Raw genomic sequence first — 27856 nt, 5'->3', positions numbered from 1 at the left:
CATCCTATCTTTGCCGCTTCACGTTTCTTGTGTCTTCTACTTTGGTGGGTTCTGTTCTAAGGGAGTTTTTTCTTACAGGGTTTTTACTCTATGCCCATGGGCCAGTAGTTCTCCTGCAGTGCTCCTCCGTTCTCCTCTTCTTGTGCACTACTACCGCCTCCATTACTGTCAATTATCCTTATTTTTCCATTTATATTGCTTCTGTCTTTTCATTTCTAATTCTACCACTGTTGGGCTAAGGCAACTACTACTTCTACTACTACTACTACTACTTTCAATACTACAACCATCACTACCTCTACTTCTACTTCCACTATTATTGAATCTGCCTTCTTTACCCATCCCCATCTAGTACATATTCTGGCTGTCTTCGTTTCTCGCTTCAGTGTGATTTGTCAATGATCCAAGTCGAACTCAAACGTCACACTTTCCCACTTCTAAGTGTGGTTTATGTGAAACAACAGTATGCCTCTACAGCTCCCCTTCAAAGCCAGTGTTTCTTAGTGGAAGGCTTAAATTAGTTTTAAACTGTACATGTCCTGATTCACCAAATTTATTGAAGAAATTGCAATACTACTTTCTATATGTGAATGCCTCTTCACTGCTAATATTTAACCATTAGAAACTCGTTCAGCATTGTGCAGTAATGCTATCACGTGCATTGAGGCACGAGGGGCTGGGGTTTTGCAATACTGTAATACTTCCAATCTCGCATCGACCGATATTTATCTGATATGTATTTTTGGATTAAAGCATTCACCCTGTCCCTTCACCTAGTCTAACAAAGATTTTAATGGTAAGTGATACTGGCTTATTTAAGCTCTGGTTTTTGTTTAAATGAAAAGTCACCTCTAGAGACAACAGAACAGTTCATTACGAGCCAATTACAAAGCATTACAGTAAAGTGAGGAAGATAACACAGATTATTGTTGACATGTATTCTGTGCTGGGTTGAGAGAGATTTAGAAAGAGAGAGAAATAGAGAAAGATCAGAACAAGAAAAATGTTACAAATCGAATGAATCCCTGTTTGTAGTCGCGAAATGAGAGAAATACAAAAACGGAGTGCTGAAGAAAAGATAACTTCAAGGGGACGAACTGAAGGATGGACAATGGTCACTGCAAATCACCCCCATTGTTTACCATGTTACCAAAGTTGAAAAACTGGAATTTGTGTACTGTTTATAGAATCAAACTTGTGGATATGCGTTAAAAACACAAGACATGACCGACATGAGTCATATGTTCAGACAATAATCGATGTGTTACGATGTTCAGACATAATATTTGACGCGCGTTACTAACGCGTTCACACATGCGTTACTAACGTGTTCACACATGCGTTACTAACGTGTTCACACATGCGTTACTAACGTGTTCACACATGCGTTAATAACGCGTTCACACATGCGTTAATAACGCGTTCACACATGCGTTAATAACGCGTTCACACATGCGTTAATAACGCGTTCACACATGCGTTAATAACGCGTTCACACATGCGTTACTAACGTGTTCACACATGCGTTACTAACGCGTTCACACATGCGTTACTAACGCGTTCACACATGCGTTACTAACGCGTTCACACATGCGTTACTAACGCGTTCACACATGCGTTACTAACGCGTTCACACATGCGTTAATAACGCGTTCACACATGCGTTACTAACGCGTTCACACATGCGTTACTAACGCGTTCACACATGCGTTACTAACGCGTTCACACATGCGTTACTAACGCGTTCACACATGCGTTACTAACGCGTTCACATGCGTTACTAACGCGTTCACACATGCGTTACTAACGCGTTCACACATGCGTTACTAACGCGTTCACACATGCGTTACTAACGCGTTCACACATGCGTTACTAACGCGTTCACACATGCGTTACTAACGCGTTCACACATGCGTTACTAACGCGTTCACACATGCGTTACTAACGCGTTCACACATGCGTTACTAACATATTAAGAATGCGGAATTAACACATTCAGACGTAATACTGAACCTGGCAGTAATTACGCTCACAAAATAACGACTGAACTGTAGATTTAGAATGATAAATTTTCCTATCAACACTGAAAGGAAAGACTTCACTTTTTTTTTTTTTTTGAGGGGGGGCTGAGATATTTTTAATATGTGGGAAATAAAAGAAGACTCTTGATTTTAATTAAAAAAAAAGTAAATTTTGATTGATTGCTATTATTGTACTTTTTATGAGGGAATGTGGACACTGGTCTCACTCTCGTGCACACATGTGCGCGCACACCCACACACACACACACACACACACACACACACACACGTGCGCACACACACACAACGTGCACACACACACACACGTGCGTGCACACACACGTGCGCACACACACACACACACACACACACACACACACACACAACGTGCACACACACACACACGTGCGCACACACACACGTGCGCACACACACACGTGCGCACACACACACGTGCGCGCACACACACACGTGCGCGCACACACACGTGCGCGCACACACACACGTGCGCACACACACACACGTGCGCACACACACACACACACACACACACACACGTGCGCGCACACACACACACACACACACACACACACACACACACGTGCACACACACACACACACACGTGCACACACACATACACACATACACACACAAACACACACATACACATAAACACACAAACACACACAAACACACACAAACACACACAAACACACATTTTCTTGGACTGTAAGAAGGTGTTTGACACAGTTCCACACAAGAGATTAGTGCGGAAGCTGGAGGACCAAGCAGGGATAACAAAGAAGGCACTACAATGGATCAGGGAATACCTGTCAGGAAGACAGCAGCGAGTCATGGTACGTGGCGAGGTGTCAGAGTGGGCGCTGGTAACGAGCGGGGTCCCACAGGGATCAGTCCTAGGACCGGTGCTGTTTCTGGTATTTGTGAACGACATAACAGAAGGAATAGACTCCGAAGTGTCCCTGTTTGCAGATGACGTGAAGTTGATGAGAAGAGTTCAATCGGACGAAGATCAGGCAGAACTACAGAGGGATCTGGACAGACTGCAGACCTGGTCCAGCAATTGGCTCCTGGAGTTCAATCCCACCAAGTATAAAGTCATGAAGATTGGGGAAGGGCAAAGAAGACCACAGACGGAGTACAGTCTAGGGGGCCCAGAGCCTACAAACCTCACTCAAGTAAAAGGATCTTGGTGTGAGTATATCACCGGGAACATCTCCTGAGGCGCACATCAACCAATTAACTGCTGCAGCATACGGGCGCCTGGCAAACCTAAGAACAGCATTTTAACATCTAAATAAGGAGTCATTCAGGACCCTGTGCACTGTGCACGTTAGGCCCATATTGCAATATGCAGCGCCAGTTTGGAACCCTCACCTAGCCAAGCACGTAAGGAAATTAAAGAAAGTGTAAAGGTTTGCAACAAGACTAGTCCCGGAGCTAAGGGGCATGTCCTACGAGGAGAGGTTAAGGGAAATCGACCTGACGACACTGGAAGACAGGAGAGTTAGGGGGATATGATAACGACATATAAAATACTGAGAGGTACAGACAAGGTGGACAGAGACAGGATGTTCCAGAGATGGGACACAGCAACAAGGGGTCACAGTTGGAAGCTGAAGACTCAAATGAACCACAAGGATACTAGGAAGTATTTCTTCAGTCACAGAGTTGCCAGGAAGTGGAATAGCCTGGGTAGCGATGTAGTGGAGGCAGGATCCATACATATCTTTAAGAAGAGGTATGATAAAGCTCACGGAGCGGGAAGAGTGACAGGGTAGCGGCCAGGTGAAGAGGCGGGGCCAGGAGCTGTGAATCGACCCCGGCAACCACAACTAGGTGAGTACAACTAGGCGAACACACACACACACAAACACACACAAACACACACAAACACACACAAACACACAAACACACCCACACAAACACAAACAAACACAAGGTTAGGTTTGAGAGTTCCTAAGTTTATTTACTAGCTAGGATGTGTCACCTATCTCAGCTCATTTGCCAGCCTTTTTTTTAATTATGTGACGTAAAATTAAAGCATAGGATGAAGTTGGAGCCATCTGTGGACCAGGGATTTCATTTGGTCAGTTGACGGAATCATCGATGTCATTACGTCGTACGAGTGACCTCGGGAATCGACTCATTCTAGGAATGACCTCAGATCAAGTGATATTCTTCAGAAATGTACAGCCAGAGTAGTTAGCTGCCCGTCTTGCTGTATAGCAGCTGTCATCTCGCTGTCCCCAAAGTGGAGCCAAGTCTGATACCTTAACAACATGTGCTTCCCTCCACCTTGTCAGCCAGTGGGTGCTCCCCTGCACCCAGTCAGTGGGTGCTTCCCTGCACCCAGTCAGTGGGTGCTTCCCTGCACCCAGTCAGTGGGTGCTTCCCTGCACCCAGTCAGTGGGTGCTTCCCTGCACCCAGTCAGTGGGTGCTTCCCTGCACCCAGTCAGTGGGTGCTTCACTGCACCCAGTCAGTGGGTGCTTCCCTGCACCCAGTCAGTGGGTGCTTCCCTGCACCCGGTCAGTGGGTGCTTCCCTGCACCCGGTCAGTGGGTGCTTCCCTGCACCCAGTCAGTGGGTGCTTCCCTGCACCCAGTCAGTGGGCGCTTCCCTGCACCCAGTCAGTGGGTGCCTCCCTCCACCCAGTCAGTCAGCCAGTAGGTGCCTCCCTCCACACACAGTCAGCCAGTAGGTGCCTCCCTCCACACACAGTCAGCCAGTAGGTGCCTCCCTCCACACACAGTCAGCCAGTAGGTGCCTCCCTCCTCACACAGTCAGCCAGTAGGTGCCTCCCTCCACACACAGTCAGCCAGTAGGTGCCTCCCTCCACACACAGTCAGCCAGTAGGTGCCTCCCTCCACACACAGTCAGCCAGTAGGTGCCTCCCTCCACACACAGTCAGCCAGTAGGTGCCTCCCTCCACACACAGTCAGCCAGTAGGTGCCTCCCTCCACACACAGTCAGCCAGTGGGTGCCTCCCTCCCCACACACAGTCAGCCAGTAGGTGCCTCCCTCCACACACACAGTCAGCCAGTAGGTGCCTCCCTCCACACACACAGTCAGCCAGTAGGTGCCTCCCTCCACACACACACAGTCAGCCAGTAGGTGCCTCCCTCCACACACACAGTCAGCCAGTAGGTGCCTCCCTCCACACACAGCCAGCCAGCAGGTGCCTCCCTCCACACAGCCAGTAGGTGCCTCCCTCCACACAGCCAGTAGGTGCCTCCCTCCACACAGCCAGTAGGTGCCTCCCTCCACACAGCCAGTAGGTGCCTCCCTCCACACAGCCAGTAGGTGCCTCCCTCCACACAGCCAGTAGGTGCCTCCCTCCACACAGCCAGTAGGTGCCTCCCTCCACACAGCCAGTAGGTGCCTCCCTCCACACAGCCAGTAGGTGCCTCCCTCCACACAGCCAGTAGGTGCCTCCCTCCACACAGCCAGTAGGTGCCTCCCTCCACACAGCCAGTAGGTGCCTCCCTCCACACAGCCAGTAGGTGCCTCCCTCCACACAGGCAGTAGGTGCCTCCCTCCACACAGCCAGTAGGTGCCTCCCTCCACACAGCCAGTAGGTGCCTCCCTCCACACAGCCAGTAGGTGCCTCCCTCCACACAGCCAGTAGGTGCCTCCCTCCACACAGCCAGTAGGTGCCTCCCTCCACACAGCCAGTAGGTGCCTCCCTCCACACAGCCAGTAGGTGCCTCCCTCCACACAGCCAGTAGGTGCCTCCCTCCACACAGCCAGTAGGTACCTCCCTCCACACAGCCAGTAGGTGTCTCCCTCCACACAGCCAACAGGTGCCTCCCTCCACACAGCCAGTAGGTGCCTCCCTCCACACAGCCAGTAGGTACCTCCCTCCACACAGCCAGTAGGTGCCTCCCTCCACATAGTCAGCTAATCAATACCTCCTTTTCCTGACATATAAAAAGAGAATGAAGAAAAATTTTACGTGGACGGGCGACCCTTAAACAGTGATTACCTGACTGTTTTTCCAGTGCCAGCGGCGAGTCCCGTTTTCTGTTCGCTCGTCCGAACTAATCACCTTCAAATATCGTTTATTAGCTATATTCTACGTTTTAATTGGTTGCTTTAATATATAAACGGTTTAGTAAACCGACAGGAAAATAAACGAGGGTTGTCCAGCCACTTGGTTATCTTTATTGTGGTTGTAACCATAATTTTTTAAGGAGTGGACCAGCAAGCCAGGTGAAGGTCTCGGTCAGAGGTCATTAAGTCCCGTTTTATGACAATTTTTATTAAACTTATCGCCAATTAGTGACTTTTATTAATTCAGACAAAGATGTAGAAAGTATCTCTAACTGAGGGAGTGATTACCTCAAGTTCCGTCTTCACATATCCCATTTTCGTCTGTTTTGGACCGATGAAGCCCACTAGTTAGTGAAACGTTTCACAAGTTAATTGGTTAATTTCAGTTTATAGACATTTTAATTTAACCAAATCAAAACTGGCGTAAATAAAGTCAGTCTACAAAACAGGAAGATGATGGGAAGCTTCTGTAATGAATCCACTGACGAAGCTGTCAGGCTCTGATCCACCAGGAGGCCTGGTCACAGACCGGGCCGCGGGGGCGTTGACCCCCGGAACTCTCTCCAGGTAAACTCCAGGACATACTGAATATTTATACGGTCGTAATTCCGTCTTATTCTTAAGAAGATAATTTGATGTGGGCCTAAGCTTTGCCAGCAATTCAAGACAAAGCTCCAGCTTGATAAAAAGTTAGTTCCAGGAGAATCTGTAACTACCAACACCTGTCAGCGTACGCATCCAGCTCTTCAACCTTCACTCCACTCACCCAGTTAGTCAATACCACCCTCACTACAAATCAATCAATACCTCCCTCCCTCCACCAAGTCAGTAAATATATCCCTACCTCCACCCACCCAGTCGTTTAATACCCTCCCTACCTCCACCCAGCCAGTTAATACCTCCCTACCTCCACCCACCCAGTCGTTTAATACCCTCCCTACCTCCACCCAGTCAGTTAATACCTCCCTACCTCCACCCACCCAGTCGTTTAATACCCTCCCTACCTCCACCCAGTCAGTTAATACCTCCCTACCTCCACCCAGTCAGTTAATACCTCCCTACCTCCACCCACACAGTCGTTTAATACCCTCCCTACCTCCACCCAGCCAGTTAATGCCTCCCTACCTCCACCCACCCAGTTAATACCTCCCTACCTCCACCCACCCAGTTAATACCTCCCTACCTCTACCCACCCAGTCGTTCAATACCCTCCCTACCTCCACCCAGTCAGTAAATATCTCCCTACCTCCACCCACCCAGTCGTTTAATACCCTCCCTATCTCCACCCAGTCAGTTAGTACCTCCCTACCTCCACCCAGTCAGTACCTCCCTACCTCCACCCACCCAGTCATTTAACACCCTATCTCCACCCAGTCAGTTAGTACCTCCCTACCTCCACCCACCCAGTCGTTCAATATCCTCCCTACCTCCACCCAGTCAGTTAATACCTCCCTACCTCCACCCACCCAGCCGTTCAATACCCTCCCTACCTCCACCCAGTCAGTTAATACCACCCTACCTCCACCCACCCAGTCGTTCAATACCCTCCCTCCCTCCACTCAGTCAGTTAATACCTCCCTACCTCCCCCTACCTACACAGTTACTAAACTCACTCTCTCCACCTGATCAATATCCTACTTTTAATTATATATTTCTTCTGTCCAATTACCCATCTATTTAATACCTCCCTATTTTCAACCAGTCATTACATCTCTACCTCCACCCATTTCATTCAATTCTTTTAGTCTTCCACCGGGTCAACCAGTCAGTCACTGGGTGGAGAGAACACTGTACCTGCCCACCTTCCCTAATATTATTATTATTATAATAATAACAGTTATATTTACTACAAGTACATGTACAAGGTATACAGGTCTAGCTGACATCAATGACATACTACTATATTGAAAGCCGCTTGTTATGCTGAGCATTTCGGGCAAATTAGGTCAGTTTTGTCCCAGGATGTGACCCACACCAGTCGACTAACACCCAGGTACCCATTGTACTAATGGGTGAACAGACAACCGGTGTAAAGAAACACGCCCAATGTTTCTACCCTCGCCGGGAATCGAACCTGGACACTCGTCGTGTGAAGCGATAGCTTTAGCCACCAGGCTATCCTCCTGCTATCACAGGAGGATATTACAGAGATCAGAATCGCCAGTGAAAAGATCTCAAGCGCTGCGAGGGAGAACCGAAAAATGTTCCATCAGAGGAGAAATCAAGTTAACTGATCGTACACATGCATTGTATTCCTGTCAGTCATAACTGAATTAACAAGTAGCAAACAAAACAATTACAAGAACACTCTTGTGTGTTTGTTCGAAGCGTAAATGTTGGCGAGACCAACACTGTATTTTCACCTCGAGGTGATTGTATAACTGTATGTATACCCCTGTATGTATACCCCTGTATGTATACCCCAGTACGTATACCCCTGTATGTATACCCCTGTACGTATACCACTATTTATACCACTATGTATACCCCTGTACGTATACCCCTGTACGTATACCACTATGCATACCACTGTATGTATACCTCTATGTATGCCACTATGTATACCACTATGTATATCACCTTGATAAGAGATACCGACAAATTGGTTTAAGAGAGACGTCAGCAAACTCTGACATATTAGAAAACGTTTCGGTCCTGGGACATTGATCACTTCTAAGGTCTCAGGACCGAAACGTTTTCTAACATGTCCTAGTGTTTGCTAATTTTGTAAACCACACATGGGGATGAATCGGTTACATTCAACATTAATGACCTAATCGATAAGCGTTAAACCAAAATAGTTTGCATTAAACTATTTTCTTCGGTAAATTACTGTAGAGATATCTGCCTAACACAAAAATACTTGCCATTCTAACGTTTGATACAAACACCACCTGCCAAAAACACATGTAAAAGAGGAATACCACCTGCCACAAACACATGCTACAAATATTACCTACTACAAACAACTATTGGAGGATAGATGGGCTAGTGAGAGTATAGGCAATGGGGTCGAAGATGTATGGGGTAGGTTTAAGAATGTAGTATTAGTATGTTCAGCGGAAGTTTGTGGTTACAGGAAAGTGGGTGCGGGAGGGAAGAAGAGCGATTGGTGGAATGATGATGTAAAGAGAGTAGTAAGGAAGAAAAAAGTTAGCATATGAGAGGTTTTTACAAAGTAGAAGTGATGCAAGGAGGGAAGAGTATGTGGAGAGAAAAAGAGAGGTTAAGAAAGTCGTGAAGCAATGTAAAAGAGAGCAAATGAGAGAGTGGGTGACATGTTATCAACAAATTTTGTTGAAAATAATAAAAAGTTTTGGAGATAAATAAGTTGAGAAAGCCTAGGGAACAAATGGATTTGACAGTTAAAAATAGGAGAGGAGAGTTATTAAATGGAGAGTTAGAGGTATCGGGAAGGAGGGAATATTTTGAGGAATTGTTAGATGTTGATGAAGATAAGGAAGCTGTGATTTCGTGTATAGGGCAAGGAGGAATAACATCTTGTAGGAGTGAGGAAGAGCCAGTTGTGAGTGTGGGGGAAGTTCGTGAGGCAGTAGGTAAAATGAAAGGGGGTAAGGCAGCCGGGATTGATGGGATAAAGATAGAAATGCTAAAAGCAGGTGGGGATACAGTTCTGGAGTGGCTGGTGTTATTATTTAATAAATGTATGGAAGAGGGTAAGGTACCTAGGGATTGGCAGAGAGCATGCATAGTTCCTTTGTATAAAGGCAAAGGGGATAAAAGAGAGTGCAAAAATTATAGGGGGATAAGTCTGTTGAGTATACCTGGTAAAGTGTATGGTAGAGTTATTATTGAAAGAATTAAGAGTAAGACGGAGAATAGGATAGCAGATGAACAAGGAGGCTTTAGGAAAGGTAGGGGGTATGTGGACCAGGTGTTTACAGTGAAACATATAAGTGAACAGTATTTAGATAAGGCTAAAGAGGTTTTTGTGGCATTTATGGATTTGGAAAAGGCATATGACAGGGTGGATAGGGGGGCAATGTGACAGATGTTGCAGGTGTATGGTGTAGGAGGTAGGTTACTTAAAGCAGTGAAGAGTTTCTACGAGGATAGTGAGGCTCAGGTTAGAGTAGGTAGAAGAGAGATTATTTCTCAGTAAAAGTAGGCCTTAGACAAGGATGTGTGATGTCGCCATGGTTCTTCAATATATTTATAGATGGGGTTGTAAGAGAAGTGAATGCGAGGGTCTTGGCAAGAGGCGTGGAGTTAAAAGATAAAGAATCTAACACGAAGTGGGAGTTGTCACAGTTGCTGTTTGCTGATGACACTGTGCTTTTAGGAGATTCTGAAGAGAAGTTGCAGAGGTTGGTGGATGAATTTGGTGGGGCATGTAAAAGAAGAAAATTAAAAGTCGATATAGGAAAGAGTAAGGTTATGAGGATAACGAAAAGATTAGGTGACAAAAGATTGGATATCAGATTGGAGGGAGAGAGTATGGAGGAGGTGAATGTATTCAGATATTTAGGATTGGACGTGTCAGCGGATGGGTCTATGAAGGATGAGGTGAATCATAGAATTGATGAGGGGAAAAGGGTGAGTGGTGCACTTAGGAGTCTGTGGAGACAAAGAACTTTGTCCTTGGAGGCAAAGAGGGGAATGTATGAGAGTATAGTTTTACCAACGCTCTTATATGGGTGTGAAGCATGGGTGATGAATGTTGCAGCGAGGAGAAGGCTGGAGGCAGTGGAGATGTCATGTCTGAGAGCAATGTGTGGTGTGAATATAATGCAGAGAATTCGTAGTTTGGAAGTTAGGAGGAGGTGCGGGATTACCAAAACTGTTGTCCAGAGGGCTGAGGAAGGGTTGTTGAGGTGGTTCGGACATGTAGAGAGACTGGAACAAAACAGAATGACTTCGAGAGTGTATAAATATGTAGTGGAGGTAAGGCGGGGTAGTGGTCGGCCTAGGAAAGGTTGGAGGGAGGGGTAAAGGAGGTTTTGTGTGCGAGGGGCTTGGACTTCCAGCAGGCATTCGTGAGCGTATTTGATAGGAGTGAATCGAGACAAATGGTTTTTAATACTTGACGTGCTGTTGGAGTGTGAGCAAAGTAACATTTATGAAGGGATTCAGGGAAACCAGCAGGCCGGACTTGAGTCCTGGAGATGGGAAGTACAGTGTCTGCACTCTGAAGGAGGGGTGTTAATGTTGCAGTTTAAAAACTGTAGTGTAAATCACCCTTCTGGCAAGACAGTGATGGAGTGAATGATGGTGAAAGTTTTTCTTTTTCGGGCCACCCTGCCTTGGTGGGAATCGGCCAGTGTGTTAATGAAAAAAATACGAATAAAAATATCACCTGTCACAAGCAACATTTGCCATAAAACATTAATTGTACAAACAATACCTTCACCGAGGACATCACTCGCCACAAAGACAACAACTGCCACAAAGACAACAACTGCCACAAAGACAACAACTGCCACAAAGACAACAACTGCCACAAAGACAACAACTGCCACAAAGACAACAACTGCCACAACCAACATTGTTACTGGAAGCGGTAAAACTTCTCCTGTGTACACTTCAGGACGTTTATTACAGTTTAGCCATGAGTGACTTCATCACTAATAAGTAATACATAATAAGTAATATTAGAAAGAACTTAAGATAGTGCCAGGACTCAGATGGCAAGTAGCAAGACGGTGGTGGTAGTAGTAGTAGTAGTAGTAGTAGTAGTAATAGTGGTAGTAATAGTAGTAGTAATAGTAGTAGTAATAGTGGTAGTAATAGTAGTAATAGTAGTAGTAATAGTAACAGTAGTAGTAGTAACAGTAGTAGTAGTAACAGTAGTAGTAGTAACAGTAGTAGTAGTAATAGTAGTAGTAGTAATAGTAGTAGTAGTAACAGTAGTAGTAGTAATAGTAGTAGTAATAGTAGTAGTAATAGTATTATAATCAAAAAGAAGCGCTAAGCCACAAGGGCTATACAGCGAGTAGTAGTAGTAGTAATAGCAGTAGTAATAGTAGTAACAGTAGTAGTAGTAGTAATAGTAATAGTAATAGTAGTAGTAATAGTAATAGTAGTAGTAATAGTAACAGTAGTAGTAATAGTAATAGTAGTAGTAACAATAGTAGCAATAGTAGTAATAGTAGTAATGGTAATAGTAACAGTAGTAATAGAATACTAGTAGTAATAGTAGTAGTAGTAATAGTAGTAGAATAGTAGTAATAGTAACAGTAGTAGTAAAAGCAGTAGTAGTAATAGTAGTAGTAGTAATAGCAGTAGTAGTAATAGCAGTAGTAGTAGTAATAGCAGTAGTAGTAATAGCAGTAGTAGTAGTAATAGCAGTAGTAGTAGTAATAGCAGTAGTAGTAATAGTAGTAGTAGTAATAGTAGTAGTAGTAATAGTAGTAGTAGTAGTAATAGTAATAGTAATAGTAGTAATAGTAATAGTAGTAGTAGTAATAGTAGTAGTAGTAATAGTAGTAATAGTAGTAGTAAAAGTAATAGTAGTAATAGTAATAGTAGTAGTAATAGTAGTAATAGTAGTAGTAATAGTAGTAGTAAAAGTAATAGTAGTAATAGTAGTAGTAATAGTAATAGTAGTAGTAATAGTAAAAGTAGTAGAAAAAGTCGTAGAACAGCTGGTAGTGGGAATGGCAGGGTAGTGGGAATGGCAGGGTAGTGGGAATGGCAGGGTAGTGGGAATGGCAGGGTAGTGGGAATGGCAGGGTAGTGGGAATGGCAGGGTAGTGGGAATGGCAGGGTAGTGAGAATGGCAGGGTAGTGGGAATGGCAGGGTAGTGGGAATGGCAGGGTAGTGAGAATGGCAGGGTAGTGAGAATGGCAGGGTAGTGGGAATGGCAGGGTAGTGAGAATGGCAGGGTAGTGGGAATGGCAGGGTAGTGGGAATGGCAGGGTAGTGGGAATGGCAGGGTAGTGGGAATGGCAGGGTAGTGGGAATGGCAGGGTAGTGGGAATGGCAGGGTAGTGGGAATGGCAGGGTAGTGAGAATGGCAGGGTAGTGGGAATGGCAGGGTAGTGGGAATGGCAGGGTAGTGGGAATGGCAGGGTAGTGGGAATGGCAGGGTAGTGGGAATGGCAGGGTAGTGGGAATGGCAGGGTAGTGGGAATGGCAGGGTAGTGGGAATGGCAGGGTAGTGGGAATGGCAGGGTAGTGGGAATGAGTCAGTAGGTCTGACACTGTGCTCCTTCCTTCTTAAGTGGATCAAACTTGGTCCTGACTGGCTTGGGCAAGTGACTTGGGCCAGCAGGCCTGCAGCAGTGCTCCTTCCTCCTTATGTTCTTATGATGTAAATAATTTAGAAAACTAGCAAGTTGAAAAATGAGACACTTGTGTGACATTTGGGAATCTATGAGCAAACGTTTCGCCAGCCAGTGGCTTCTTCAGTTCAATACAGAGAAGGTCGAACATTAAAATGGTATAAAATACCGACAGGTTGTTAGGTAAGACACATATGCAACAGTTAGGTATCTTTATTATGAAACGTTTCGCCTACACAGTAGGCTTCTTCAGTCGAGTACAGAAAAGTTGATAGAAGCAGAAGAGACTTGAAGACGATGTAATCAGTCCATCATCCTTAAAGTTTTGAGGTGGTCAGTCCCTCAGTCTGGAGAAGAGCATTGTTCCATATTGTTTCATACTATGGAACAATGCTCTTCTCCAGACTGAGGGACTGACCACCTCAAAACTTTAAGGATGATGGACTGATTACATCGTCTTCAAGTATCTTCTGCTTCTATCAACTTTTCTGTACTCGACTGAAGAAGCCTACTGTCTAGGCGAAACGTTTCATAATAAAGATACCTAACTGTTGCATATGTGTCTTACCTAACCACAGAGAAGGTCGGTGGAAGAGTAGTAGTTTGAAGTAATCAGTCCCTCAGCCTGGAGTCTGTGTTCTCGAATTGTTATCACGTGAGAACGATCTCCGAAGTGGGAAATGCTCAGCTGGCCAAGAACTTTAATAAGCTGAAACTGACGGACTTTGAACACAAAACAAGCATGGAGGGACACCACTGGCCCGTACTTGGGCCAGTCGAGTTGTGTTGAGAATATGAAAACGTAGGAATACTGCAAAAGGCCTACAGGCCTATGCTACACATAGTCCAGTTCATACTCACACCCATTAATGTACCCGTCCATCCTATATTAGGTAAAAGGCCAAGTACAACTAATGTGACATTTTATCGCACTTGTGGCCTTTTACCAAACATTGTTGGTAATTCTACCAACATTATATATTTAAAACTACCTAAAATTCCTGTATAAATGACGCTGTTGCCAGCAGTTACCAATATCCTTTCTAAATCAAAATTTTTCCAGCTTGAATCCATTGATGTGATTATTATAATTATGGATTATACAGCACCTGGGGGATTATTGGAAGGTATTCAGGCTAAATTCAGGGAACTGGAGCATAGATCCAGTTCCCTAGATCAAGAGCCCCTCACCAGCGTCAAGGAACCTCCCTTGAGGTGTCCATTGCTGCGAATCCTATCGTGCTTAAATATTTTCAAGACTTTTATATTGCCTTAATTTTTTTATCCATTTGTACACTACAGTAATATCTCCCTTAATTCTCGTTATCCATTTGTACACTACAGTAATATCTCCCTTAATTCTCGTTATCCATTTGTACACTACAGTAATATCTCCCTTAATTCTCGTTATCCATTTGTACACTACAGTAATATCTCCATTAATTCTCGTTATCCACTTGTACACTACAGTAATATCTCCCTTAATTCTCGTTATCCATTTGTACACGACAGTAATATCTCCCTTAATTCTCGTTATCCATTTGAACACTACAGTAATATCTCCCTTAATTCTCGTTATCCACTTGTACACTACAGTAATATCTCCCTTAATTCTCGTTATCCACTTGTACACTACAGTAATATCTCCCTTAATTCTCGTTATCCATTTGTACACGACAATAATATCTCCCTTAATTCTCGTTATCCATTTGAACACTACAGTAATATCTCCCTTAATTCTCGTTATCCACTTGTACACTACAGTAATATCTCCCTTAATTCTCGTTATCCATTTGTACACGACAATAATATCTCCCTTAATTCTCGTTATCCATTTGAACACTACAGTAATATCTCCCTTAATTCTCGTTATCCATTTGTACACGACAGTAATATCTCCCTTAATTCTCGTTATCCATTTGTACACTACATTAATATCTCCCTTAATTCTCGTTATCCATTTGTACACGACAGTAATATCTCCCTTAATTCTAAGCTTTTCTAGAGTGCAAGTTCACTGCCTTCAGCCAGTTTTCGTAGGGAAAATTCTTAGTACATGAAATCAATTTAGTCATCTTTCTATGTATATTTTCGAGTGAATTTTTATTCATCCATGGAATTTTATTAGCTCTATTGCAAATTCTTAATCACTGTTGTCTTGGCTTTCAATTTCTGCTAACCTGGAGTTACCTGGAGAGAGTTCCGGGGGTCAACGCCCCCGCGGCCCGGTCTGTGACCAGGCCTCCTTAGGTCAGTGTCCCAGGATGCGACCCACACCAGTCGACTAACACCCAGGTACCCATTTTACTGATGGGGAACATAGACAACAGGTGGAAAGAAACACGTCCAATGTTTCTACTCTGGCTGGGAATCGAACCCAGGCCCTCACCGTGTGAAGCCAGAGCGTTAACCACCAGGCCACCAGAGCCCATAATTATTTTCTTTTTCTAGTATTAGAGTGACACTCTGCATATTATTATTATAATCAAAAAGAATCGCTAAACCACAAGGGCTATACAGCGACACTCTGCATAGAACTGCGTCTGCTATTTATTTTTCGTTCTGTATTAGTGTCATCGCCAAACTTATGTCGCTATTTATTCCCTCATCAGTGTACTTTATGACTAAAATATCTTCCAAATGCCCTCATACAATCGATCCGGAGATGGTTGTCTGAATTCTAGGTCCTACGCCACACAAATTGGCTGGTACCGCAATAAGGCTTGAACCCACGACTAGCCCGACTGCTATTTACGTTTACTTCTAACAAAACTTAAGCAATTATAAATAAGGCTTGAACCCACGACTAGCCCGACTGCTATTTACGTTTACTTCTAACAAAACTTAAGCAATTATAAATAAGGCTTGAACCCACGACTAGCCCGACTGCTATTTACGTTTACTTCTAACAAAACTTAAGCAATTATAAATAAGGCTTGAACCCAAGACTAGCCCGACTGCTATTTACGTTTACTTCTAACAAAACTTAAGCAATTATAAATAAGGCTTGAACCCACGACTAGCCCGACAGCTATTTACGTTTACTTCTAACAAAACTTAAGCAATTATAAATAAGGCTTGAACCCACGACTAGCCCGACTGCTATTTACGTTTACTTCTAACAAAACTTAAGCAATTATAAATAAAGCTTGAACCCACGACTAGCCCGACTGCTATTTACGTTTACTTCTAACAAAACTTAAGCAATTATAAATAAGGCTTGAACCCATGACTAGCCCGACTGCTATTTACGTTTAATTCTAACAAAACTTAAGCAATTATAACGTATGCATAGTTAATTGAGATCCACATGGCATGGTACAGGTAACTATGTAATCAGGAATCACCACGTTTGTCAATAAGGCTGTGACCCAGGAGCTGCCAAGCTTATCACTCACGTCAGTATTCATCACGCGCTCAAGAAGATCACTCGAGTGTCTCAGGTGAGTGACTAATCTTGCCCAGAAGTTCGGATTAATATTTATCGAAACTTCTGGGTACGTTTAGTTGTCTCTGAGTTAGGACACAGGAAGTCACTCGTGAGGAAACGGGTCCCTTAATAAATGTCCTCAACTGGATACGCGTATCATTTTACCACATCTACCATAGCGTCAACGGAAACAGTCATCACATTACAGGGTACAAACAATACCACATCGCCTGCGACAAACACAAACAGCGACAAACAACAAAGGCCACATCATCATTTTCAGTAAAATTATCCGCAATAAATAATAGCACAAACTTCCCAGGACCTGTCGCAGTCATCACACAGACACCACATCACCCACCATAAACATCACAAGCAACACAACTCACCATAAACACATCACAGTCATCACACAGACACATCACCCACCATAAACATCACAAGCAACACAACTCACCATAAACACATCACAGTCATCACACAGGCACCACATCACCCACCATAAACATCACAAGCAACACAACTCACCATAAACACATCACAGTCATCACACAGACACCACATCACCCACCATAAACATCACAAGCAACACAACTCACCATAAACACATCACAGTCATCACACAGGCACCACATCACCCACCATAAACATCACAAGCAACACAACTCACCATAAACACATCACAGTCATCACACAGACACCACATCACCCACCATAAACATCACAAGCAACACAACTCACCATAAACACATCACAGTCATCACACAGACACCACATCACCCACCATAAACATCACAAGCAACACAACTCACCATAAACACATCACAGTCATCACACAGACACCACATCACCCACCATAAACATCACAAGCAACACAACTCACCATAAACACATCACAGTCATCACACAGACACCACATCACCCACCATAAACATCACAAGCAACACAACTCACCATAAACACATCGCAGTCATCACACAGACACCACATCACCCACCATAAACATCACAAGCAACACAACTCACCATAAACACATCGCAGTCATCACACAGACACCACATCACCCACCATAAACATCACAAGCAACACAACTCACCATAAACACATCGCAGTCATCACACAGACACCACATCACCCACCATAAACATCACAAGCAACACAACTCACCATAAACACATCACAGTCATCACACAGACACCACATCACCCACCATAAACATCACAAGCAACACAACTCACCATGAACACATCGCAGTCATCACACAGACACCACATCACCCACCATAAACATCACAAGCAACACAACTCACCATAAACACATCACAGTCATCACACAGACACCACATCACCCACCATAAACATCACAAGCAACACAACTCACCATAAACACATTGCAATCACACAGACACCACATCACCCACCATAAACATCACAAGCAACACAACTCACCATAAACACATCGCAGTCATCACACAGACACCACATCACCCACCATAAACATCACAAGCAACACAACTCACCATAAACACACCACAGTCATCACACAGACACCACATCACCCACCATAAACATCACAAGCAACACAACTCACCATAAACACATCGCAGTCATCACACAGACACATCACCCACCATAAACAACACAAGCAACACAACTCACCATAAACACATCGCAGTCATCACAGACACCGCATCACCCACCATAAACATCACAAGCAACACAACTCACCATAAACACATCACAGTCATCACACAGACACCACATCACCCACCATAAACATCACAAGCAACACAACTCACCATAAACACATCACAGTCATCACACAGACACCACATCACCCACCATAAACATCACAAGCAACACAACTCACCATAAACACATCGCAGTCATCACACAGACACATCACCCACCATAAACAACACAAGCAACACAACTCACCATAAACACATCGCAGTCATCACAGACACCACATCACCCACCATAAACATCACAAGCAACACAACTCACCATAAACACATCACAGTCATCACACAGACACCACATCACCCACCATAAACATCACAAGCAACACAACTCACCATAAACACATCGCAGTCATCACACAGACACATCACCCACCATAAACAACACAAGCAACACAACTCACCATAAACACATCGCAGTCATCACAGACACCACATCACCCACCATAAACATCACAAGCAACACAACTCACCATAAACACATCGCAGTCATCACACAGACACATCACCCACCATAAACAACACAAGCAACACAACTCACCATAAACACATCGCAGTCATCACAGACACCACATCACCCACCATAAACATCACAAGCAACACAACTCACCATAAACACATCGCAGTCATCACACAGACACATCACCCACCATAAACAACACAAGCAACACAACTCACCATAAACACATCGCAGTCATCACAGACACCACATCACCCACCATAAACATCACAAGCAACACAACTCACCATAAACACATCACAGTCATCACACAGACACCACATCACCCACCATAAACATCACAAGCATCACAACTCACCATAAACACATCACATACACCATATCTCCCTCTAGAAACAACAAGCCACCTCGGCATCTGAGCTCATTACCAATGAATCAACACCTAACATACAACCAGGAACATCCATTACAAACTAAGTTTGTATTACGTATTTTGTATTCCACGTTGTGCTGAATTAGACATGAGTAACACTTGAGTATCTTTATTCAGAATAAACATACAAATATGTCTTAATTACTCAACTTGTCGGTGTTGAAAACCACTGAGAAATACACTAAAGGGAAGAAAATAATGAAAAATGTGCTAACACGTTATTTTCTTTCGTATTTCGACGATTCATTGCGCTTAAAACATTACAAAAACAGTGTTAAAGTTCACTGCTTGAAATAAAATACGAGTTACAAAACTAAGCAGGATAAACATTCTAAAACGGATTCAGTCAGCATACTAGATTCTTCAACAGTCGTTTAATCAGCGCTGAAGGTGCGTTTACAGTCGCTGAATGAGCAAGCAAGGACGTTCTAACGTCTAACCAGCGTAGAAGGTCCGTTTTTCTTCGTCCTATCAAAGCACATCTTTGCTCGTCCAATTAGTGTAGAAGGTCTGTGTTTAACATTCTAAAACGGATTCAATCAGCATACTAGATTCTTCAACAGTCGTTTAATCAGCGCTGAAGGTGCGTTTACTGTCGCTGAATGAGCAAGGACGTTCTAACGTCTAACCAGCGTAGAAGGTCCGTTTTTCTTCGTCCTATCAAAGCACATCTTTGCTCGTCCAATTAGTGTAGAAGGTCTGTGTTTAACATTCTAAAACGGATTCAATCAGCATACTAGATTCTTCAACAGTCGTTTAATCAGCGCTGAAGGTGCGTTTACTGTCGCTGAATGAGCAAGGACGTTCTAACGTCTAACCAGCGTAGAAGGTCCGTTTTTCTTCGTCCTATCAAAGCACATCTTTGCTCGTCCAATTAGTGTAGAAGGTCTGTGTTTAGTCTCACAACTAAAATATTACTCTTTAAACTCTTTATAAGAGAATATGATACGTATTATTATTATTACAATCATAATTAAGCGTTAAACTCACTAGGGTAATATGCTGCTTAAACGCAGGAATTAATTAATAACCAAACAACTATCGGAGCACTTAGGAATTAAAATACATTAAAATAAATAAAATTCTCTACTACATCAAAATTTAAGCATTTTTATTTTCTATCAAACTAAAATTAACACTAGAAATATATACAACTTTTGCATTACGAATTGTTCCACTTCGTATTTTTATAAACAATCTGGATGACAGTTCTCGTCGGGTCATCATTTAACAATATCAAACGAGTTTAGATGATTTTTTTTTCCTGGTGTTATATATGAATTGCAGACCGCTAAAGAAGTTTAAATTAAAAGCATAATTCAATAATCGACAAGAAGAGGTTCACGGGATTTTGGCGAAACCCGAAATTTGGTCAGAGTTAAAGCTTGCCATCACACTAAGTTTAAATAACAATAACACTCACCCAGCTGTGACTAGTGCCAACAAAAGCTTCCATTATTTCGCCCACTTCCCGCAAAGCGAACTAAAGCATATATATCACTAGCAAGTATTGGATAATCGCAGAACGAGTGTTTCCAGCACGAGTCGCCCAGCTAGTGCAGGGAGCGACGGGAACAACACTGCCTCACTACACCGTGTCTGAGTCGCCACTGAGGAGTGGCGACCTAACTCGACCTTCCTGGTCTCCATATATCACACTTTACCAAGCCCTTTGATGATTATATGTTACCTTTTTTACGATTTTCTTAAATATTCTTATTAAGAATGCGCAGACTGTTAAATTACGTTGTGAGTAACATACTGATTTCTTATTGCGCTTCTGCTACTGTTCCATTGTTATTATCCCCTTGTCCAGTTCTGCCTCTACTATCCCCCACCCCATCTTGTATATATTCTAGCTCCTGTCCCTTCGCGCTTGTGTGGCTCTAGTTACTGACCCAAGTTTTACCTAAACGTCGTCACAGATTTCAGCCTCATAAGTTTGGATTATTTGTGTAATGAGTAAGAAACGTTACTGTATTTTCGTAGCTCAGTAGTAGACAGTTTAGTTCACTTCCGGAAGCGCCTAGATTCGATAGTCGGACCGGACAAGATGACTGAGGAAGTCTTCTTCCTTACTTCTGCCGACCACGTTCATCTAAGACTCACGAAATCGTAACAACACGAATACAAATAAATCACGGAACAGGCTAGTGAGTTCCCTATTTTTATCACCTAAGACATACACGTACCTGTGTTGTACAGGACTGTCGTGAGTCACGTTCTTGGGAGGAATTTACAGGGACTAGCAACACTCTTCAGTTAACGAGCATTTAAAATCTCATATTCACATTCATTAAACCAACAATTTACCGTTCAAAGTATTTTCCGTGCTCAGTTTATTATCGTTTCTACGTTTTATACCTGACCGTTGTGGGTTTAGCGCTTAGTTCGATCCCCTGGCTAGTGTTGTTATTGATTAAATACCGCTCGTTCGGGGTTACAAAACGATAATTACTTCTTGTGGAGGCTAGTGCACCAAACGGGGAGAACGAAATTAGCTCTGAGGCACCCACACCATCGTATACCCTCGGATCACGACATTACACCTAGCTCTGCTGGGTGAGTGATTCTTGTAGGATTGTATGGTCCAGTGGGTTAGAGCGTCATGGAATTTTCGCTCGCCATGAGGCGGGCTAAAACAACAAGGGTTCGATCCCCCGGCTATTCGCAGTGTTATTGATATATATATATATATATATATATATATATATATATATATATATATATATATATATATATATATATATATATATATATATATATATATATATATATTATAGGTAGTAGGTTGGTAGACAGCAACCACCCAGGGAAGTACTACCGTCCTGCCAGATGGCTGTGAAACAGAAACCTGTAACTGTTTTGCATGATGGTAGGATTGCTAGTTTCTTTTTCTGTCTCATAAACACGCTAGATAACAGGGATATCTTGCTACTCCTACTTACACTTTGGTCACACTTCACAGACACGCACATGCATATATATATACATACATCTAGGTTTTTCTCCTTTTTCTAAATAGCTCTTGTTCCTCTTTATTTCTTATATTGTCCATGGAGAAGTGGAAAAGAATCTTTCCTCCGTAAGCCATGCGTGTCGTATGAGGCGACTAAAATGCCGGGAGCAATGGGCTAGTAACCCCTTCTCCTGTAGACATTTACTAAAAAAGAGAAGAAGAAAAACTTTATAAAACTGGGATGCTTAAATGTGCGTGGATGTAGTGCGGATGACAAGAAACAGATGATTGCTGATGTTATGAATGAAAAGAAGTTGGATGTCCTGGCCCTAAGCGAAACAAAGCTGAAGGGGGTAGGGGAGTTTCGGTGGGGGGAAATAAATGGGATTAAATCTGGAGTATCTGAGAGAGTTAGAGCAAAGGAAGGGGTAGCAGTAATGTTGAATGATCAGTTATGGAAGGAGAAAAGAGAATATGAATGTGTAAATTCAAGAATTATGTGGATTAAAGTAAAGGTTGGATGCGAGAAGTGGGTCATAATAAGCGTGTATGCACCTGGAGAAGAGAGGAATGCAGAGGAGAGAGAGAGATTTTGGGAGATGTTAAGTGAATGTATAGGAGCCTTTGAACCAAGTGAGAGAGTAATTGTGGTAGGGGACCTGAATGCTAAAGTAGGAGAAACTTTTAGAGAGGGTGTGGTAGGTAAGTTTGGGGTGCCAGGTGTAAATGATAATGGGAGCCCTTTGATTGAACTTTGTATAGAAAGGGGTTTAGTTATAGGTAATACATATTTTAAGAAAAAGAGGATAAATAAGTATACAAGATATGATGTAGGGCGAAATGACAGTAGTTTGTTGGATTATGTATTGGTAGATAAAAGACTGTTGAGTAGACTTCAGGATGTACATGTTTATAGAGGGGCCACAGATATATCAGATCACTTTCTAGTTGTAGCTACACTGAGAGTAAAAGGTAGATGGGATACAAGGAGAATAGAAGCATCAGGGAAGAGAGAGGTGAAGGTTTATAAACTAAAAGAGGAGGCAGTTAGGGTAAGATATAAACAGCTATTGGAGGATAGATGGGCTAATGAGAGCATAGGCAATGGGGTCGAAGAGGTATGGGGTAGGTTTAAAAATGTAGTGTTAGAGTGTTCAGCAGAAGTTTGTGGTTACAGGAAAGTGGGTGCGGGAGGGAAGAGGAGCGATTGGTGGAATGATGATGTGAAGAGAGTAGTAAGGGAGAAAAAGTTAGCATATGAGAAGTTTTTACAAAGTAGAAGTGATGCAAGGAGGGAAGAGTATATGGAGAAAAAGAGAGGTGTTAAGAGAGTGGTGAAGCAATGTAAAAAGAGAGCAACTGAGAGAGTGGGTGAGATGTTACCAACAAATTTTGTTGAAAATAAGAAAAAGTTTTGGAGTGAGATTAACAAGTTAAGAAAGCCTAGAGAACAAATGGATTTGTCAGTTAAAAATAGGAGAGGAGAGTTATTAAATGGAGAGTTAGAGGTATTGGGAAGATGGAGGGAATATTTTGAGGAATTGTTAAATGTTGATGAAGATAGGGAAGCTGTGATTTCGTGTATAGGGCAAGGAGGAACAACATCTTGTAGGAGTGAGGAAGAGCCAGTTGTGAGTGTGGGGGAAGTTCGTGAGGCAGTAGGTAAAACGAAAGGGGGTAAGGCAGCCGGGATTGATGGGATAAAGATAGAAATGTTAAAAGCAGGTGGGGATATAGTTTTGCAGTGGTTGGTGCAATTATTTAATAAATGTATGGAAGAGGGTAAGGTACCTAGGGATTGGCAGAGAGCATGCATAGTTCCTTTGTATAAAGGCAAAGGGGATAAAAGAGAGTGCAAAAATTATAGGGGGATAAGTCTGTTGAGTATACCTGGCAAAGTGTATGGTAGAGTTATTATTGAAAGAATTAAGAGTAAGACGGAGAATAGGATAGCAGATGAACAAGGAGGCTTTAGGAAAGGTAGGGGGTGTGTGGACCAGGTGTTTACAGTGAAACATATAAATGAACAGTATTTAGATAAGGCTAAAGAGGTCTTTGTGGCATTCATGGATTTGGAAAAGGCGTATGACAGGGTGGATAGGGGGGCAATGTGGCAGATGTTGCAGGTGTATGGTGTAGGAGGTAGGTTACTGAAAGCAGTGAAGAGTTTTTACGAGGATAGTGAGGCTCAAGTTGGAGTATGTAGGAAAGAGGGAAATTATTTCCCAGTAAAAGTAGGCCTTAGACAAGGATGTGTGATGTCACCGTGGTTGTTTAATATATTTATAGATGGGGTTGTAAGAGAAGTAAATGCGAGGGTCTTGGCAAGAGGCGTGGAGTTAAAAGATAACGAATCACACATAAAGTGGGAGTTGTCACAGTTGCTCTTTGCTGATGACACTGTGCTCTTGGGAGATTCTGAAGAGAAGTTGCAGAGATTGGTGGATGAATTTGGTAGGGTGTGCAAAAGAAGAAAATTGAAAGTGAATACAGGAAAGAGTAAGGTTATGAGGATAACAAAAAGATTAGGTGATGAAATATTGGATATCAGATTGGAGGGAGAGATTATGGAGGAGGTGAATGTATTCAGATATTTGGGAGTGGACGTGTCAGCGGATGGGTCTATGAAAGATGAGGTGAATCATAGAATTGATGAGGGGAAAAGGGCGAGTGGTGCTCTTAGGAGTCTGTGGAGACAAAGAACTTTGTCCTTGGAGGCAAAGAGGGGAATGTATGAGAGTATAGTTTTACCAACGCTCTTATATGGGTGTGAAGCATGGGTGATGAATGTTGCAGCGAGGAGAAGGCTGGAGGCAGTGGAGATGTCATGTCTGAGAGCAATGTGTGGTGTGAATATAATGCAGAGAATTCGTAGTTTGGAAGTTAGGAGGAGGTGCGGGATTACCAAAACTGTTGTCCAGAGGGCTGAGGAAGGGTTGTTGAGGTGGTTCGGACATGTGGAGAGAATGGAGCGAAACAGAATAACTTCAAGAGTGTATCAGTCTGTAGTGGAAGGAAGGCGGGGTAGGGGTCGGCCTAGGAAAGGTTGGAGGGAGGGGGTAAAGGAGGTTTTGTGTGCGAGGGGCTTTTACTTCCAGCAGGCATGCGTGAGCGTGTTTGATAGGAGTGAATGGAGACAAATGGTTTTTAATACTTGACGTGCTGTTGGAGTGTGAGCAAAGTAACATTTATGAAGGGGTTCAGGGAAACCGGCAGGCCGGACTTGAGTCCTGGAGATGGGAAGTACAGTGCCTGCACTCTGAAGGAGGGGTGTTAATGCTGCAGTTTAAAAACTGTAGTGTAAAGCACCCTTCTGGCAAGACAGTGATGGAGTGAATGATGGTGAAAGTTTTTCTTTTTCGGGCCACCCTGCCTTGGTGGGAATGGGCGAGTGTGATATATATATATATATATATATATATATATATATATATATATATATATATATATATATATATATATATATATATATATATATATATATGTCGTGCCGAATATGTAATACTGGTCAATTAGCAAGAACTCATTTAAAATTAAGTCCTTTCTGAAATTTTCTCTTATACGTTTAAAGATATATTTTTTTCATCAATGTTAATGTAAAAATTTATAATTTTGGACCAAAAGAATCTTAGAAAACTTACCTAACCTTATTATAACAAGTATAATTTATTTTAGCCTAACCCAACTAAATATATTTTAAATACGTTTACAATAATTTAATACTAAACAAACACAATCAAATATATTTTTTTCGTTAGGTTCAGAATGATTTTGGCGAAATTATTGCATACACAAATTTTCACTTGTCCTATATGGCAAGATGAGCGTTGCTATTTAAGCCAAGATCGCAAGTTCTGCCTATTCGGCACGACATTATTTATATACATTATATATATATATATATATATATATATATATATATATATATATATATATATATATATATATATATATATATATTATATATATATATATATATATATATATATATATATATATATATATATATATATATATATATATATATAGTCACATCGGCCGCTTCCCACAAAGGTAGGATGGCCTGAAAAGAAGAACTTTCACCATCATTCACTCCATGACTGTCTTGCCAGAGATACAATTACATTACAGTTATAAAACTACAACATTAATACCCCTCGTTCAGAGTGAAAACACTGTACTTCCCATCTCCAGGACTCAAGTCCGGTATGCCGATTTCCCTGAATCCCTTCATGTTACCTTGCTCCCACTCCAACAGCACGACAAGTCCTAAAAACCATTTGTTCCCATTCTCTCCTATCTAACATGCTCACGCATGCTCGCTGGAAGTCCAAGCCCCTCGCACACAAAACCTCCTTTACCCCCTCCCTCCAACCTATCCTAGACCGACCTCTACCCCGCCTTCCCTCCACTACAAACTTACACACACTCGAAGTCATTCTATTTTGTTCCACCCTCTCTACCTGACAGAACCACTTCAACAACCCCTTCTTAGCCTTCTGGATAAGTTTTCATAATCTCACACCTCCTAATTTCCAAACTACGAATTCTCTGCATTATATTCACACCACACATTGCACTCAGACATGACATCTCCACTGCCTCCAGCCTTTTCCTTGTTGCAACATTCACCACCCATTCATCGCACCCATATAAGAACGTTGGTATAACTATACTCTCATACATTCCCTTTTTGCTTCCCTGGACAAAGTTCTTCGTCTCCACAGACTCCTCAGTGCACCACTTACCTTTTTTTCTCTTATCAATTCTATGATTCACCTCATCTTTCATAGGCCCATCTGCTGACACGTCCATTCCTAAATATCTGAATACATTCACCTCCTCCATACTCTCTCCTTCCAATCTGATATCCAATCTTTCGTTACCTAATTTTATCCTCATCATCTTACTCTTTCCTATATTCACTTTTAATTTTCTTCTTTTACATACCCTACCAAACTCATTAACCAACCTCTGCAACTTCTCTTCAGAATCTTCCAAAGGCACAGTGTCATCAGCAAAGAGCAACTGTGACAACTCCCACTTTGTGTTAGATTATCTTTTATTTCCACGCCTCTTGCCAACACTCGAGCATTCAACCCTCGAGCATTTCAACCCTATTTATTGAACCATGGTGACATCACACATCTTTGTCTAAGGCCTACCTTTTACAGGGAAATATTCACGTTCATATACACATTACATATACAGTACATAAAGTATCAAAAAAGTACTGATCCTAACCCTGAATAGGCAATCCTATAATAGTAAGTCTACGTGAAGTATACTAAAACCTGCAAATTATAGGTTTCTAGTTTTTTATTGTAAATGTTTGCTGTTTCAGATGCGAGTGGAGATGAATTCTGAAACTATGAAAATCAAACACAGTGATGTCACTGAATTTTTAACGCAAGGGAAAGTCACGTCCTCGGAGACTCACGTTGGGATGATCAACATGTGCTAGCACCAGTCTACTTTATGTTCTACAGTC

General features: G+C 42.6%; 1 protein-coding gene across 1 annotated transcript in view; it reads right to left on the bottom strand.

Moving 5' to 3' along the window:
- LOC128689665 (nephrin-like) overlaps positions 1-21004 on the bottom strand; it is a 553398-nt gene extending 532394 nt beyond the window's left edge. Inside the window, exon 1 of the mRNA XM_070099001.1 lies at positions 20830-21004. The gene's annotated coding sequence lies outside the window, so the exon portion shown is untranslated. The remainder of the gene's footprint in view (positions 1-20829) is intronic.
- Positions 21005-27856: the final 6852 nt, after the last annotated feature.

This window comes from Cherax quadricarinatus, chromosome 66 (assembly GCF_038502225.1).
Source record: "Cherax quadricarinatus isolate ZL_2023a chromosome 66, ASM3850222v1, whole genome shotgun sequence".
Lineage (NCBI taxonomy): Eukaryota > Metazoa > Arthropoda > Malacostraca > Decapoda > Parastacidae > Cherax > Cherax quadricarinatus.
Note: the sequence above shows the minus strand (reverse complement) of the source record. Positions and strands in the feature narration are given on the sequence as shown.